This window comes from Berghia stephanieae, chromosome 8 (assembly GCF_034508935.2).
Source record: "Berghia stephanieae isolate SIO BIC M18660-M18661 chromosome 8, UCSD_Bste_1.3, whole genome shotgun sequence".
NCBI lineage: Eukaryota > Metazoa > Mollusca > Gastropoda > Nudibranchia > Aeolidiidae > Berghia > Berghia stephanieae.
In genome coordinates, this window is record NC_088367.1 from 54840873 (window position 1) to 54859697 (window position 18825).

The following is an 18825-nucleotide window of genomic DNA, read 5'->3' on the forward strand; positions in this document are numbered from 1 at the left end:
ACCACTGACTCAATAACTACTACCACCACCATCATATCACCAACCTTACTACTACTACCACTGATTCAATAACTACTACCACCACCATCATATCACCAACCTTACTACTACTACCACTTAATTAATAACTACTACCACCACCATCATATCACCAACCTTACTACTACTACCACTTAATTAATAACTACTACCACCACCATCATATCACCAACCTTACTACTACTACCACTTAATTAATAACTACTACCACCACCATCATATCACAACCTTACTACTACTACCACTAATCAATAACTACTACCACCACCATCATATCACCAACCTTACTACTACTACCACTGAACTCAATAACTACTACCACCACTATCATATCACCTAACCTTACTACTACTACCACTGACTCAATAACTACTACCACCACCATCATATCACTAACCTTACTACTATTACCACTGACTCAATAACTACTACCCCACCATCACATCACTAACCTTACTACTATACCACTGACTCAATAACTACTACCACCACCATCACATCACAACCTTACTACTACTACCACTGACTCAATAACTACTACCACCACCATCACATCACTAACCTTACTACTACTACCACTGACTCAATAACATACTACCACCACCCATCATTATCACTACCACCTTACTAATACTACTCCACCACTGACTCCATAACTACTACCAAACCCCACCACCATCAATCACCAACCTTACTACTACTACCACTGACTCAATAACTACTACCACCACCATCACATCACCAACCTTACTACTATTACCACTGACTCAATAACTACTACCACCACCATCACATCCCCTAACCTTACTACTATTACCACTGACTCAATAACTACTACCACCACCATCACATCACCAACCTTACTACTATTACCACTGACTCAATAACTACTACCACCACCATCACATCACCAACCTTACTACTATTACCACTGACTCAATAACTACTACCACCACCATCACACACCAACCTTACTACTATTACCACGACTCAATAACTACTACCACCACCATCACATCACCAACCTTACTACTATTACCACTGACTCAATAACTACTACCACCACCATCACATCACTAACCTTACTACTATTACCACTGACTCAATAACTACTACCACCACCATCACATCACCAACCTTACTACTATTACCACTGACTCAATAACTACTACCACCACCATCACATCACCAACCTTACTACTACTACCACTGACTCAATAACTACTACCTCCACTATCATATCACCAACCTTACTACTACTACCACTGACTCAATAACTACTACCACCACCATCACATCACTAACCTTACTACTACTACCACTGACTCAATAACTACTACCACCACCATCACATCACCAACCTTACTACTACTACCACTGACTCAATAACTACTACCACCACCATCACATCACTAACCTTACTACTACTACCACTGACTCAATAACTACTACCTCCACTATCATATCACTAACCTTACTACTACTACCACTGACTCAATAACTACTATCTCCACTATCATATCACTAACCTCACTACTACTACCACTGACCCAATAACTACTACCTCCACTATCATATCACTAACCTTACTACTACTACCACTGACTCAATAACTACTACCTCCACTACCATATCACCAACCTTACTACCACTACCACTGACTCAATAACTACTACCTCCACTACCATATCACCAACATATTACTACTACCACAAACACAATAACGACGGTCATCACCACTTAAGTTCACAATATACACGGATTTCTTTTTTAATTAACATACTCATTTCTTGAAACTCCTTGATGTGACTGTAGTCTGATCACTGTTTCAACGATAAGTGTATGGCCAATAGTCTCCAAGATTATACAATAATAATAACCTTCCACCCCTCCTTCCCCTCACCCCCTGCACCCCCCCCCCCCCACCCCCACACCCCCTGCACCCCCCCCCCCCACACCCATTACATCTAAAGAAATGTTACAAGTCAAGGACGTTTCTTGTTAATTATTTTTGCCTTTGAAGTTGTTATCAACTTTGCGGTTATGTGGTCTAGTGGTATGACATTCGTTTTCGGATCGGAAGGTCCTGGGTTCGAGCCTCGCTCGACGCATAGTTGAGTCCTTGGAAAAGGCTCTTTATTCACATTCTCTCACCGTACTCAGGTGTAAAATGAGTAACTGGCCGTCAACAGCGTTGTCTCTGTTTAAAAACATTATAATATCGCCTAACAGGCGTCATGTCCCGTCCTACATGTTAAATGTTGCTGTTGACCAGGGACCCCTTGTAAAGCGCTTTGAGCACATTTAGTGGATATTGCGCTATATAAAGCTAAAATTTTTAAAATGTTATCAATATTTTACGTCCGTAGATAGCTGGCGACCATATCATTTTCTATGTGTGATTTTACCCAAAGTCGAATCGTAATTCGAGATCAGAAAAGAAATTCCTTCACGATATACTGATATTTTATTACAACAGGAGAGGGTAATTATCTTTTATTCGTAGAAGAAAAGCTTGAGATCAACGAGTATCTTATTCAACCAAGGATGAAGCGACAGAAAGACTAATGTAATTGCTATTCACTATAGAGCATCAAGAAAAACAATCAAAGGATTGACTAAAAAAAATAAATATCTCATCTTGTTTTGATTCTCTTAATTAATTATCACAAGAATCATGACAGTCATGAAACAATAAACAAACACACATACAATTAAATCACACGCTTAAAATTGATGGTGACATTTCAAGACAAAGACTTCACAGCAAAACAGATCAGAAGTCAAACGTCTATTCAGTCTGATTCGTGTTGTTGTCATAGAACTGTTTTTGACTGGTGGTTGTGTGAAAACATGAACGCATTTGACTGGTAATAAGTGTTCAAATTTAAAGGTTGTTTGCCCAGTTTTAAACGGCTTCATTTTTTTTTTGTGGTGGGAAATTGATACTATCAAACAAAGCAAGCTAATAGGAAATGAGATTAGCGGAAGAGTAGCGTCCCTTGATTGGACATCACCCATAGTCTGTGACGTCACCGGCGGAAAAAGTTATTAGAGAGAGAACGTCATGTTGGTTGTGCGCATGCGTCTCTCGTCCTCCAATCAAGGGACGCCATTCTTCCGCTAATCTCATTCCCTATATTGTTTAATCTTAAAAGAAGAGCACAATTCCTTTAGATTAAAATACCAGCAAATACATTTGTCTTGGGACTAAACAGACTAAAGTCTGGGAAAGGCAATGTTTAGGTGTTTATCTTTAAAGAGTCTACAACACTTTTCAGGAGATACCATAAATAAAATAGTAAATCCGTATGGATGGATGTGGGGTCTTGACAGGCGTACTTCAGTTTCAAATTGTATTTATTCTAGTGTCTTTATTAGACATTAATTAGATTTGAGAAAATCCTTACGTTTTGATATAAACAAAAATTCTTCTTGTTCAGATTTGTTTTTACATCCCAAAACTCTTCTTTAAACTATATAATTAAGAAATTAAGGAGCAACCACCGGTGTTAGGTAAAGATCTTAACAAGTATGTATGAAAGGTACCAGTTAAACCAAGAAAGAAAAATACAAGAAAAATCAATCCCAAAATAGCTGCTTATCAGAAGGTATGAGGTTCGATCCCCAGTCAAGGTCGACTGATGATTTTTTCTTGTATTTTTCCTTCTTGCTGTGCCTGGCACTTTTCACATACACTTGATCAGATTGCAACCACTTTAAGACCAGGCCAGCAATATGGGGGTCCTGGAAAACAACTTTTCCCTTACTTTCACTCACAACATTCAAGTGTATAATTCATAAATGGCTGAAAACAACAACTGTCTCTTTCTGATATTTTTATGTTATAGCGTCTAACAGACATTGTGTCTCTCACAAAATATTATATAATAGTGTCATACAGACTTGGCGTATTCGTCAAAAATAGTATATAAGTGTCATACCGACATGACGTATTCGTCAAAAATATTATATCATAGTGTCATACAGACATGACGTATTCGTCAAAAATATTATATAATAGTGTCATACCGACATGACGTATTCGTCAAAATATTATATCATAGTGTCATACAGACATGACGTATTCGTCAAAAATATTATATAATAGTGTCATACCGACATAACGCATTCGTCAAAAATAGTATATAAAAGTGTCCTACAGACATGGCGTATTCGTCAAAAATATTATATAATAGTGTCATAACGACATAACGTATTCGTCAAAAATATTATATAATAGTGTCATACCGACATAACGTATTCGTCAAAAATATTATATAATAGTGTCATACCGACATAACGTATTCGTCAAAAATAGTATATAATAGTGTCATACCGACATGACGTATTCGTCAAAAATATTATATAATAGTGTCATACCGACATAACGTATTCGTCAAAAATAGTATATAAAATTGCCATACAGACATAACGTATTCGTCAAAAATAGTATACAATAGTGTCATACCGACATGGCGTATTTGTGAAAAAATATGTCATACAGGAATTTTGTCTAGTTCTACATGTTCAGTGTTCTTGGTGGTTCGGGATCCTTTGTACGTTTTAAGCACATTTAAAGGATATTTTACTATAAAAAGCGCACTTTTTTGTATTTTTTTCAGATCAAGAACAAAATGGAAATTTTTAATATGGATTACGACTTTTACAGCCTGTTTGACAGAGATATCCATCATCATAATACGAACATGGGAAACAACAGTGAGTTTTTCAACTACGTATATTACAATAAATACGGTTTGAGTATGTAGTCTTGTGACAAAGTTAGGATATTGAAACACCGTGAATACGTAGATAGATAAACTGATAACAAAACTCTGAGTTTGGCTTTGTGTTTATTTTTTCTACATCACTCCACTCGGGTGTAAATGTGTATCTGTATTTGGGTAGTGATGGGTATTGTAAACGTTTAAGTTAGGACGAAAGTCCTTACATGTGACAATTACTTTAACCCATGGAAATCTATTTCATAATGGCAAACTTGGAGGAATTAGTGACGAGACGTATTCTATTCCCTGCCGATTCCCTTTTTCAACATTCTTACCCAATCGCTATTTCTGTCATGTATTAGGGGTGTTAAAGACGAAAATATCTCTCTTTTATTTTGCTTTATTACAAACGAGATTACCTCGAATGTTTTGGAATGTAAAGTTTTCTCAGCTAATTTCAATGAGCAAAATATTTTTAAAAAGAGTATTAAACCATTTTCTCTTTGTATCTGGGTTTGAAATTTGAAATTTCGCCCAACAATTATTTCAACAGCCCTAGTAGAATTATAAAAATATATTTATCTCAAATGTTGAAATTTCATCAGAGAAATAAAAATAATAGTTTGTGGCTGTTGAGACGTGCTCTCTTAGTAGAATCATAAGAATATCTAGGCAGAAAAGAGAGAGAGAGAGAGAGAGAGAGAGAGAGAGAGAGAGAGGGGGGGGATTGAAATTCCTATGTCCTATATATATATCATATGTAATATTGAGTATGATGCTGAGATAAACAGAAGACAGCCTATCTCTAATACATGAAATGAATAGATAGAATTTTAAAAAGTTGACATTTCATATAGCGCAATATCAATCAAACGTGCTCAAAGCGCTTTACAATGCCTAGCCAACGGCAACCCTTAACTTGCAGAACTGGACATGACGCCAGTTGGACAACATTACAATTTATTTTCAGACACAACGTTTGTAACGGCCGGGCATTCATTTAGACCTCAGTACGCTGAGAGCATGTGAGCAAAGAGCATTTTCCAGGAACTCAACTATGCAAGGCATTAGACTAAAACCCAAGACCTTCCGATTCGAAAGCGAGTGTCTAACCTCTGAACTACAAAGCCGCACCGTGAAGTAAACATGGATTATCGGAGACGATTAGATGATCGATTCAGTAATGTGACAGATACGACATCCACAAGATCATAATTGTGTCTGTACTGTTTACACTGTGTTACTTACCAGCCCTCATAAACAGAGCGCTTGTCACGTTAGAGGCCATGGCCTACCCTGACTACACAATATTCGCGGCGCAGTCAATGGACACTATATGGTCGTTTCTAGAAAAAATAAATGCTAGTTTCAACATCATAATTTATTATAATATGAGCTCAAACTACAAAACAGTATTAAAAGAAATGTTTGGCGTTAAAACTCAATAGAAATAATTTCTTTTTCTGACCTCTCGCACTTTGTAATCAGATAGTCACGTGGTATGTTTGATGTCTGAAAAGATTATCACGAAATGTCAAATAAATGATGATGATGATGATGATGATGATGATGATGATGATGATGATGATGATGATGATGATGATGATGATGATGATGATGATGAATAAATGCTGATTTTACGAAGAAATAGTCAATACTTTCACGAAATGATATTATCTATAACTTCTTGAATTAATCCGAGAATAGGATCGGCTTTAGGAATTATTTCAAATTGAAAAATTCTCCATGTTAGGAAATACGATCACTTACACATCATTGCATTAGGGCTAGGGCTTTGCTTTGTGCCGATAAAGTAAAGAATTTCAATTCCTGCCACCTCACTTTGAAATCTTCAACAGTTCATCTCGCATCAAATTATTTTTCTGAGTCTCATTTGCGTTTAGTTCTGGATTATAGGAAATGAGATTAGTGGAAGAGTATCATCCCTTGATTGGACGTCACCCATAGTCTGTGACGTCACCAGCGGAAAAGTTATTAGACAGAGAACGTCATGTTGATTGTGCGCATGCGTCTCTCGTCCTCGCTTCCCCCCCCCCCCCCCCCCCCCCAGGATTTAACCCTACTCGTATAGAAAATAAAATCCCCTTTTATGGATGGAATTTTATTTTTTTGTTACCAGTTCGCTTTATAAAATTGACGACAACTTAAACACAAAACTTATCCATATTTATAGGAGCACTGTCACTGGCTAGACGTTATGGATAGTTCAAGAATTAATTTATCCTTCATCATCATGTGGTGTCTGGCTTCTAAGTGTGAACGACCATGCCTTTCCAAGCCTCTCTATCATTCATTCGTTGCCCTGATGGTCTCCACATTACTTATTCCTTGTGTCGAGTTCCTAATGTTGTCCACCAATCTCATCCCCTGTCTCCCTGTTTCTCGCTTTCCATCTATCATTCCTGTTGTCCAGTGGCGTGGCATGCTTACAGTATAAGGTGATGCCAGAATCAAAAGGAAATGACTTAAAACATGCTATATTTGTAAATACAAAAGAAAGAAGAATTTAAACTTTAAATGATAAACACCGCCTCTTACTTATTTGAGTAAGTCTTTTCTTTAAATTAAAGAAAAGACTTACTCAAATAAGTAAGAGGCGGTGTTTATTATTTCTCAGTTTTATTTTTTTTTCAATGCTGTAATCCAAGTTTAAAAGATGGAGTGGTGCCAGGCACCAAATCAATCAATATAGCAACGCCCCTGTTGTTATCACATCCTTCTCTATCCCCTCGTTCCTTATTACATGGCCAAAGAACCTTGCTTGTCTTCTTATTCTGGCAAAGAAAATATTATTCTGTATTCTGCCTCCTGGAGTTTCCATATGGTTTGATTTTCTTTCTTCCCAAAATATGCTCAGCATCACATCTCCACCGATTCTATTTTTCTCTGCAGTGATGTGTTGATAGTCCATTTCTCACACCCATGTAGATAATAAAACTAGCTCTATATACTTTCATGTTGGTGGGCTAACCATATCTCGGTTTGTGAGCATCAGTCTCATATATCCATGAACGCTGCATTTCCAAGAGATATCCTATTTTTAATGTCCTCTAAACATTTTATAATTATTTTGCATTTATTGATCTCAAGTATCTAATTTTTTTCCCGTTTTAATTCCCAACCATTTGCTTTTATATTGCATTCTATATGGGATTTCTTTCTTGATATTCCCATTGCTTCTTCTTCCTTTTCGTTGATATTAAGTTTTTCTTTGATATCTACCAACAAAGCTGATTCATCCGCATATCTTAAATCGTTCTTCTATCGGTCATTCATCACAATCTCTGGCATATTTCCAAGTTTCTCATAATTCCTTCTGGATATATTGAATACAGATCTGGCTAGTGGACACATCCTTGCCTTACTTCCCTTTTTATTTCTTGAAATTCACTAGATTACCCGTCTCTTCTCACTGCTGCTGTTTGCCCCCAATATAAGCTTGGTATTATTCTCATACCTTTTCTATCTATGCCAATATTCTGAAGTATTTCAATCAATTTTGAGTGTTGGGCTCCATCAAACGCTTGACTTCTATGAAGTATATATATATATATATATATATATATATATATATATATATATATATATATATATATATACATATATATATTATTTTTTAAAATATTTACCACAATGTTTGAAACAGTCTACATTAATGTTTCAGGCTTAATTTGCCATCGTCAGGACTGACTCAGTCCTGACGATGGCAAATTAAGCCTGAAACATTAATGTAGACTGTCTCAAACATTGTGGTAAATATTTTAAAAAATAATAATTCGCTCCATTACTACATGTCGAGCACTTTTCGTACCATATTTGTATCAAACACGATTCAATATATATATATATATATATATATATATATATATATATATATATATATATATATATATATATATATATATATATATTCTTTTTTCTGGTCCTCTCCCTGAGATTATCCTTGTGCCATTTCCTTGTTTTAATCCGTATTGAACTTTTTATCTTCTTTTCTTTTCAGGGACTCATTTATTGTCATTTAAAATAATTCAAATTTCTCTTCTGTCTCTTGAATGGTGCTCAACATTTCAAATATGTTTAAAACTTCCACCGAGTTTTGAATACTTATTATTTTATAATATTTTAAAGCTTTCATGTTTAACTGAGTATTTTAATCACTGCTTTAATTTTCTTTAATTTTTTTTTATTTTGGTAACAACTAGCTCATGATCTGATCCACAGTCAGCTGCTGGAAATGTTCATCTGAAAGTATGGAATTCTGAACCTACTTTTATCCACATATAGACAATTTGGTTTCGTGCTTGATTATCCGAGTGGACCCATTTCAATTTCCTTATCTCCTTGTGTGTTGTTTTTCTCTATCCTAACCGATCATTTTCATTATTCTCCCAAAATGGCAGGCTTACCCAACTCAAACAAACTCTCTGGAAAACAACTTTATGTTCTTATTTATGAAACTAAGACCATTCTTCAAAGTTTGTGATGTACAAAATTAATCTTATTTTTTTTTTAATGTATAAAGTATCATAAGAAATATGACGATTTTGCTGCAGGCGGTGATGAGATGGTTAAATAAATAATCACAAATACATTTTACAAATCTACAAAAAGGCACACTTTACACCACGGAATCTTTATTTGATGCCTGAGTCTTATAAGATAATCTAATGTTTGAGAGCACGTTCAAAAACTAGCAACCAAATCAGAGTAGTAGTAGTAGTAGTAGTAGTAGTAGTAGTAGTAGTAGTAGTAGAAGTAGTAGTAGTAGTAGTAGTAGTAGTAGTAGTAGTAGTAGTAGTAGTAGTAGTAGTAGTAGTAGTAGTAGCGTATGGCTACACCTCCAAATTCATTTCGTCAACCCAGCTTCGAAAGTCTTCCTCCGCTCTAAGGACGGTTTCATAGCCACCTTCAAGTTTAGTTACTGGACAGTGGAGGACGATGTTATCGCTGGTCTCTGGGCCCGCCTAACATTTCTGGCAGGTGTCATTGTTTCCAAGTTTCCATCTGCACATATTTGATGCAGTTCTGCTATGTCCAGTTAAGAGGCGGTTTCAGGAAACCCAGTATGACGTTATGGAATGCAGGCACTCTTTTAGTTGGATCTTTAATGATGTTTCCTCCGCTTGTTGTTTCCCTGTTCCAGATTTCTCTCCAGTTTTCCGCCACACTGAAGTCTGACCAAATCCGAGTTTCCTACTAGTATTTTCTAGCTGTGTCTTTTTGATTTGCGTCATACCTTTATTTATATATTTTTTAATAATCCTATGCCAGTTCCTGCCACCAAGGTTTTCACAATACCAATCAAGTTATGCGGTCATACTCGTTGATAAACCAGTATTGACTATTTTTTTCCAAAACAAAAAAAGACTGGCACAATAGATTGGGACAATAATTACACACAAAGACTCATCCTACACAGGAATAAATGTTCGTGATTTACACCTTTGATTTTGATACCCTTTCAATTGACTTTTATTTTGATTTTGGAAAGCCAGAAAAGGCTTTGTCCATTTTGCTATTTTGTTTTTGTATTGCATTATTTTACATTGCAAATTTTATAATTTTTGGTTAATCACAATTGATTTTGGTGTTGTCTTTTTAATTATGTAATATCTTTGTTGAATTTTTTAAGCGTTTTAAAAATTAAATAAATGTTTCTTGATTTTTTAAAAATCTGCCTGTGTGTTTCACAATTTAACAATTTTATCATTTTTGTGAATTATTTTAAATCCAATTACTTATAAGCACGTGCTTTAACTTAATGTGAATATCTTTTGATATTTATTATTCTTAGTTGGTTGCTTGAATTGCATTAGTTGAATTAGTGTGGATAATATTTTTTTTTTATTTTGACATTGTCAATTTATGTTATATTTATTATTCCTAAAATGTGAGTACATCCTCTAGATGTGATGGTAGATCTACTACAATAGAATTCGTGTCACGACTTTATCTATCATATAGTGTTTATCTCTAGAACTAAATCCTACAAACAAATTTCATATGCAGTTCATTGTAAGTGGATTTTCCTAGAACTGGTTAGTTTGTCATTGAAGATAAAATGTTGAGTAAACATTAGATATTAAATTTGAGGAAAAAGTTCTATTCTTCGTATTTTAAAATATATTTTATAATTTTTCAATCTATCACTTAAATTCCATCTACTTATAAAATGTACACGAGCAATTTGAATTGATAGGAAATTATAGTTACAATACGTGATATTTTCATGTAAATGGTTCTTGCAAAATGCCCCAAATTGCTATCTAGTCCTATTGTGTCTAACATACATAATAAACAATATGTATATATTAATGTATATCAACAATGTTTTGCATGTATTATTATTATTATTATTATTATTATTATTATTATTATTATTATTATTATTATTATTATTATTATTATTATCATTATTATTATTATTATTATTATTATTATTATTATTATTATTATTATTATTATTATTATTATTATTATTATTATTTCATATGGCATTTCTATTAATTAGCTATCAAGGATGATGCCCGTACCACTTGGGATGCTCCATTCTGAATACCTGCTGTCTTGTAAGTCTCCGCGAGTGTCCCAGGGTTACTCAATCCTACTACCTTCATGCCTTTTATCCAATCAATGATACTATTTGCCACTGATTCATTTATCATTCACAATATATCCACTATTACGTTGATAGAGGTGTACATCGTTCATAGCCTCGGGTTCATGCCCCACTGGTGATACCTCCTACAGTCTTGAGTTCAGTCCCGTCTGCTGTCCATATCCCATAGCCCGAGTTCACTCCCTACTGATGTCCACTTCCCCAAGTTCCCAACGTTCACCTCACTGGAGTTCATGTCCAGTAGTGGTTCCGTGTTTACTCATTAGTGATGACCACATCTCATGGCCGCGGGTTCACTCCTCACTGGTGTCCATATCCGGTGGTCTCGGGTTCACTCCCCAGTCGTGGCCGCCTTTCATTGCCTTGAGCTCACTCCCCAATGATGTTCACCTTGGATTAATTCCATACTGGTGTCCACCGCCCAAAGTCCTGGATTAATTCCATACTGGTGTCCACCGCCCAAAGTCCTGGATTAATTCCGTACTGGTGTCCACCGCCCAAAGTCCTGGATTAATTCTATACTGGTGTCCACCGCCCAAAGTCCTGGATTAATTCCGTACTGGTGTCCACCGCCCAAAGTCCTGGATTAATTCCATACTGGTGTCCACCGCCCAAAGTCCTGGATTAATTCCGTACTGGTGTCCACCGCCCAAAGTCCTGGATTAATTCCATACTGGTGTCCACCGCCCAAAGTCCCAGGTTTACTAAACGCTGGTGTCCATATCCAATGGTCCCTCTTCACTCCCCGGTGGTATCCTCCTCTCATAGCCCCGGGTTCACTCCCCACTGGAGTCGATAAACAGTGGTTCTGTGTTTCCTCACTAGTGGTGTCCACCTCTAATAGCCCCGGGTTCACTCCTCACTGGTGCCTACCTCATATAGGTAGTACCGAGGTTATCCAAAATAACTTATTAAAAGTGTCGAAATTGATTGTTTTTGAGAGTGTTAGTGTCGTCGGTACATATTTTATGATATCTGTTTGACTCAACGAACTTTCAAACTGACTTTCAATTATAAAAGGAAATCACAGATGACTTCTTGCTGCTGTCACTAATGATTTATTCTTATACTTATACTCTTATTTATTATTTTTGTATATCTTATTATTTTCAATCCCATTGTATTTATTTTCCAACAACAGTCTCCACGTTTTTATATTTCACTTTCAAAGCTGCATTACACAGTTCCTCCCCTCTTTTCACTTAATTAATTGCGCACCTTTTAGAAATATCTAGTATTCTATTTTAATTCCTGCTTCCTTACAAAGGAGAATACTATTTCCTGCTCATTCATCTGTGGTGTTTCATTCATCCTGTTTTGTTGATAAAGGGGAAACCCGAAACGTTCATTTGGTCTGATTTTGTAATTAAATTGAAGCTTACATTCAATTTCACATTATTATTTATTTCTTCGAGCTTTGAGCAGCAAAAAATTACAGCGAATACATGATTTCGAATGCAACGATTTGCGTAAAAACGCCAAACTGACAACTTTTTACAGTGTCGAAATTGGTTATTTTTGAGAGTGTTAGTTAGTGTCGTCGGTACGTATTTTATGATATCTGTTTGACTCAATGAACTTGCAAACTTACTTTAAATTATAGGAGGAAATCAAGTTATCTGTTTATCTATCTGTAAAAAATACATTTCAAATTTTCAAATCTTTCAGTAGAGTTGTACGCCGTTTAATTTTTTTCATTGACTCAAATAAGCACAATGTTCTCCACAAAGCTATATTTTTTAAAGAAAGGATATATAAATATATATATATATATATATATATATATATATATTTTATATATATATATATATATATATATATATATATTCAACGCACATCCCAGAAGACCTTCGCACTTCTATCTTCATACTGCTACCCAAGAAAGCGGGTGCAATTGAGTGTTCGGACTACAGAACAATCAGTTTTATGTGCCATCTACTGAAACTCCTCCTGACAATAATCCTGAAAAGAATCTCGTCAAAAGTAGATCGTGAGATTTCAGAACAGCAAACTGGATTAAAAAAGAACAGTGGCACCAGGGAGGCAATTTTCGACTTAAAAATCCTGTCAGAAAAATACTTAGAGGTCCAAAAAGACATATATGCCTGTTTTATCGACTACTCAAAGGCATTTGATTCTGTTAGTCATCAGAAACTTATCCAGGACCTTGTGGCAATAGGTGTGGAAGAGAATAATGTGGCTCTAAGTGCTAATCTGTACTGGCAGCAAAAGTCTCAGATAAAAGTGCAGGCAGATACAACAGATGCAATTGAAATCAAGAAAGGAGTGCGCCAGGGATATGTTATGTCTCCTTGCTTGTTTAATTTATACACAGAGTCTATTTTTCGGCAAGTAGAAACAGCACAAGGGTTGAAGATTGGTGGCCACAACATCAACAATCTACGTTACGCTGACGATACTGTCCTGTTGGCGGAAAGTAAGGAAGACCTACAGAAGCTACTTTCAAAAGTGAACGAAGAGAGTAAAGAAAAGGGGTTGTTCATGAATGCGAAGAAGACAAAAACAATGGTGATAACAAAAAAGAAAGAGCCCATAGACATAGATATAGAAATAGAAGAGTGTCCAGTGGAACAAGTAAAGGAGTTCACGTACTTGGGGCAGTTGGTAACATCCGATGCAAAGTCTGACAAAGAGGTCAGGAGACGAATAATGTTGGCCAAAAATGCGTTCATGAAACTAAAGCCAATCCTCAACAACACAAATATCTCCATCAGAACACGAATGAGATGCACCAAATGCTATGTGTGGTCCATTTTCTTTTATGGTTGTGAAACGTGGACACTAACCGCACAGACAGAACAACGTATTGAAGCTTTTGAGATGTGGACGTACAGGAGAATACTGAAAATACCTTGGACAGCAAGAAAAACAAACATCGAAGTCCTCGACCTAATGGGCCAAAAACAAAAAGAACTTCTTTTGACTGTTAAGCACAAAAAGCTGTCATATTTTGGACATATGCGAAGACATGATAGTCTCGAAAAAAGGATAATGGAGGGAAGAATTGAAGGAAAGAGAGGCAGCGGAAGACAAAGGAAATCCTGGACAGATGGCATCAAGGAAGCTACAGGACGGCGCATGGCAGACTGTAACGAGGCTGCAATGGACCGTGAAGGATAGAAGGCCATGACATCCCACCTCTAGAAAGAGATGGAACCCGGGTAAGGTAAGGTATATATATATATATATATATATATATATATAGAGAGAGAGAGAGAGAGAGAGAGAGAGAGAGAGAGAGAGAGAGAGAGGGGGGGGAGGGAGAATTTTCCTCCCACAATGCTAACGATTCAACAGGCACGAGCATAGTGAGAGAGTGATGAATGAATATATGCATAATGCACACTCCAGCGAGGTGTGTACCTATGTTATGCTGTAAGGGGCGAAAAGATTGCTTACATAAACATTGGCTTTTTTTTTCTTTGCGCCTACCTCATTACCATAGGTCTACACAGTGAATCTTGCTCCTACCGTCATTTAATTAATTAATTTATTTTTTTTTTTTTGGGGGGGGGGGGGGCTCGAAAAGTTGTCCGTATAGCAATTAATTTCACCAAAATAGACACTTTACTGAAAACTTATGGATCTAGATGCATTTGTGCTGAATACTCTTACAGTTTTATTTATAAACATAAGATTATTTACTTTATGGAAATGCTTTATCCAGAATCAAACGTATGTTTCATTTTGGCAATACGCTTCAATAGTCGTAACGTCACTTCCTTCGTAATGACGCATGGTAACTTAGTAACTGGCTCTAAACTATCGGAACAATGGCGGACGCCCTTATGAAATAATATTTCTCGGACGAGCATAAAAGCGTATCCAGAGGAATAAAACAACAAAACATTATAAATCTGATCATGTTTTGACTTTTACACATTCTGATCACAAGAAATATGAAAGGTTCTAGTCAGCATGAAGAATAAAAAGTACAGATTTTCTTTGTTTAGAACCACGATGGCCGCTGTTGCTGGGCGACGTGACATCAGACTTTTGAATCCAATTGTCTAGAAATAATTATTTTAGTTGATTTGAATTGTGTGTGACTGTGTGTGTGTGTGTGTGTGTGTGTGTACATAGTAGTAGTAGTAGTAGTAGTAGTAGTAGTAGTAGTAGTAGTAGTAGTAGTAGTAGTAGAAGTAGTAGTGAGAGAGAGAGAGAGAGAGAGAGCGAGAGAGAGAGAGAGAGAGAGAGAGAGAGAGAGAGAGAGAGGGAGAGAAGGAGAGTTTCAGGTCAAAGCATTTGTCACCCGCATTGAGGGTGGATATTCGTTTATTGTGTTCATTTAGAGCCTCAGATAACCTTGTGAAACATGTGCATAATGGTTCTCCTTTGTTGGCCTACATTTCACAACACATTGATAGCACATGAGGTTGTGAACGAAAATGAATCTTGAATGGGTTGGCCGAAAATGATCTGGGATGGTAACGATTACATTCTGGTTTAGGTTGTTGTGTAATTGAAGGATGGCTCTGAGGAATTTATCGTGATCAAGACATCCACTAGGAACCATGTTCGACCGAAATAGTCTTGCAGTGAATTCTTGTCTACCGTCACTTGACAACTCCTCTGGAACCCCAAATTTCCCAAATGTAGTGAAGAGGGAACGTAACCAGGCGATGAACCACGCATTCCTTACTAAGCGCTCCAAGATTGGGTGGAAAAAGTGCAGACCAACCTGATAACCGGTCCCCAGTTACCAGATAGTAGTGACATCCAAACTCAAAGAAGTCAGAAAAGACTGACTCGAAAGGGGTGGAAGTTGGGAATGATGGTTCAAACGGTAGAGTGGTCTGACAGGATGCATTCAGGGCATATTGATCGTGTATCCTGGATACTTGCAGTCATACAAAGCCAAAAGACAATAGATTTTGCTGGAAGCTGCATCTATGACCCTGAATGTCTTAGTGCAAATTCAATAAAGTTCACTCAGTTCTTAAAACCTAGTTATAGTTTTTCACTTTCATCATTCTGTACTAATCACTACATTTACTTTAAGCACTCTCTCTCTCTCTCTCTCTCTCTCTCTCTCTCTCTCTCTCTCTCTCTCTCTTTCTTTCTTTCTCTCTCTGTGTGTGTGTGTGTGTGTGTGTGTGTGTGTCTCTCTCATATATAATATATATATATATATATATATATATATATATATATATATATATATATATATAAATATATATATATATATATCCCCTCTCTTTACCTGCCCATCTCTCTATCTCTCATTCTTTCTTCAAACGCACACTCGTGTGTGTGCAAAGTAAACACAATTCAATTCAATTGAAATATTTATTTCTAAACAATTGCCATACGTTGGCAGTTTCAACTAACAAATAAAACACACACACACACACACATATATATATATATATATATATATATATATATATATATATATATATATATATATATATATATATATATATATATACATACATAAAACAATCAAGTTCACTCAGTTCTTTAGCCTTGTCAGTTTTATGTTTTTGTACTAATCACTACATTCACTTTAATCACTCTCTCTCACACACATAAACACACACACACACACACACACACACACAAATAAGTGAAGTTCAGTGGCTAAATAATCATTAAAACTAGCGGCTACATTGTTTATTTGGGTCATCCCAGACGTCATCATATGTGTACATTGTTTAATTGGGTCATCCCAGACGTCATCGGATGTGTACATTGTTTATTTGGGTCATCCCAGACGTCATCATATGTGTACATTGTTTAATTGGGTCATCCCAGACGTCATCAGATGTGTATATTGTTTATTTGGGTCATCCCAGACGTCATCAGATGTGTACATTGTTTAATTGGGTCATCCCAGACGTCATCAGATGTGTATATTGTTTATTTGGGTCATCCCAGACGTCATCAGATGTGTACATTGTTTATTTGGGTCATCCCAGACGTCATCAGATATGTACATTGTTTATTTGGGTCATCCCTAACGTCATTAGATGTGTACATTGTTTATTTAGGTCATCCCAGACGTCATCAGATGTGTACATTGTTTATTTGGGTCATCCCAAACGTCACCATATCGGCCCTAACCAACAGAAGGACAGAATCACTCAAAAAATAATAAGATCACTTTTTTTCACTTCACCGACACTCTGGGACATAGGAAAGCTCGCAAAGTTGTCAGAATGATCATATCTCAAGTATTTTTGAAATTAGAGGCGATTAAAAATTTTGCTTGAAACAGTATCCTATTTAAGCCCCATCTGACCAACAAAAGAACAGTATCTCAGACGGTCGTGTCCGCCCCGTCAAGTGGACGGCGTCCCTCATGAGCGTGATGGTTGCGACAACGAATATAGCATGGCTTGACCCCAGCGACATCTATATGTGAAGTCCTAGCTTGACCCACAGACATTCTCACTAATCTGTGGCTTGACCCCAGCGACATCTATATGAAGTCCTAGCTTGACCCACAGACCTTCTCACTAATCTGTGGCTTGACCCCAGCGACATCTATATGTGAAGTCCTAGCTTGACCCACAGACCTTCTCACTAATCTGTGGCTTGACCCCAGCGACATCTTTATGAAGTCCTAGCTTGACCCACAGACCTTCTCACTAATCTGTGGCTTGACCCCAGCGACATCTATATGAAGTCCTAGCTTGACCCACAGACCTTCTCACTAATCTGTGGCTTGACCCCAGCGACATCTATATGTGAAGTCCTAGCTTGACCCACAGACCTTCTCACTAATCTGTGGCTTGACCCCAGCGACATCTATATGTGAAGTCCTAGCTTGACCCACAGACCTTCTCACTAATCTGTGGCTTGACCCCAGCGACATTTATATGAAGTCCTAGCTTGACCCACAGACCTTCTCACTAATCTGTGGCTTGACCCCAGCGACATCTTTATGAAGTCCTAGCTTGACCCACAGACCTTCTCACTAATCTGTGGCTTGACCCCAGCGACATCTATATGAAGTCCTATCTTGACCCACAGACCTTCTCACTAATCTGTGGCTTGACCCCAGCGACATCTTTATGAAGTCCTAGCTTGACCCACAGACCTTCTCACTAATCTGTGGCTTGACCCCAGCGACATCTATATATGAAGTCCTAGCTTGACCCACAGACATTCTCACTAATCTGTGGCTTGACCCCAGCGACATCTATATGTGAAGTCCTAGCTTGACCCACAGACCTTCTCACTAATCTGTGGCTTGACCCCAGCGACATCTATATGAAGTCCTAGCTTGACTCACAAACATTCTCACTAATCTGTGGCTTGACCCCAGCGACATCTATATGTGAAGTCATAGCTTGACCCACAGACATTCTCACTAATCTGTGGCTTGACCCCAGCGACATTTATATGAAGTCCTAGCTTGACCCACAGACCTTCTCACTAATCTGTGGC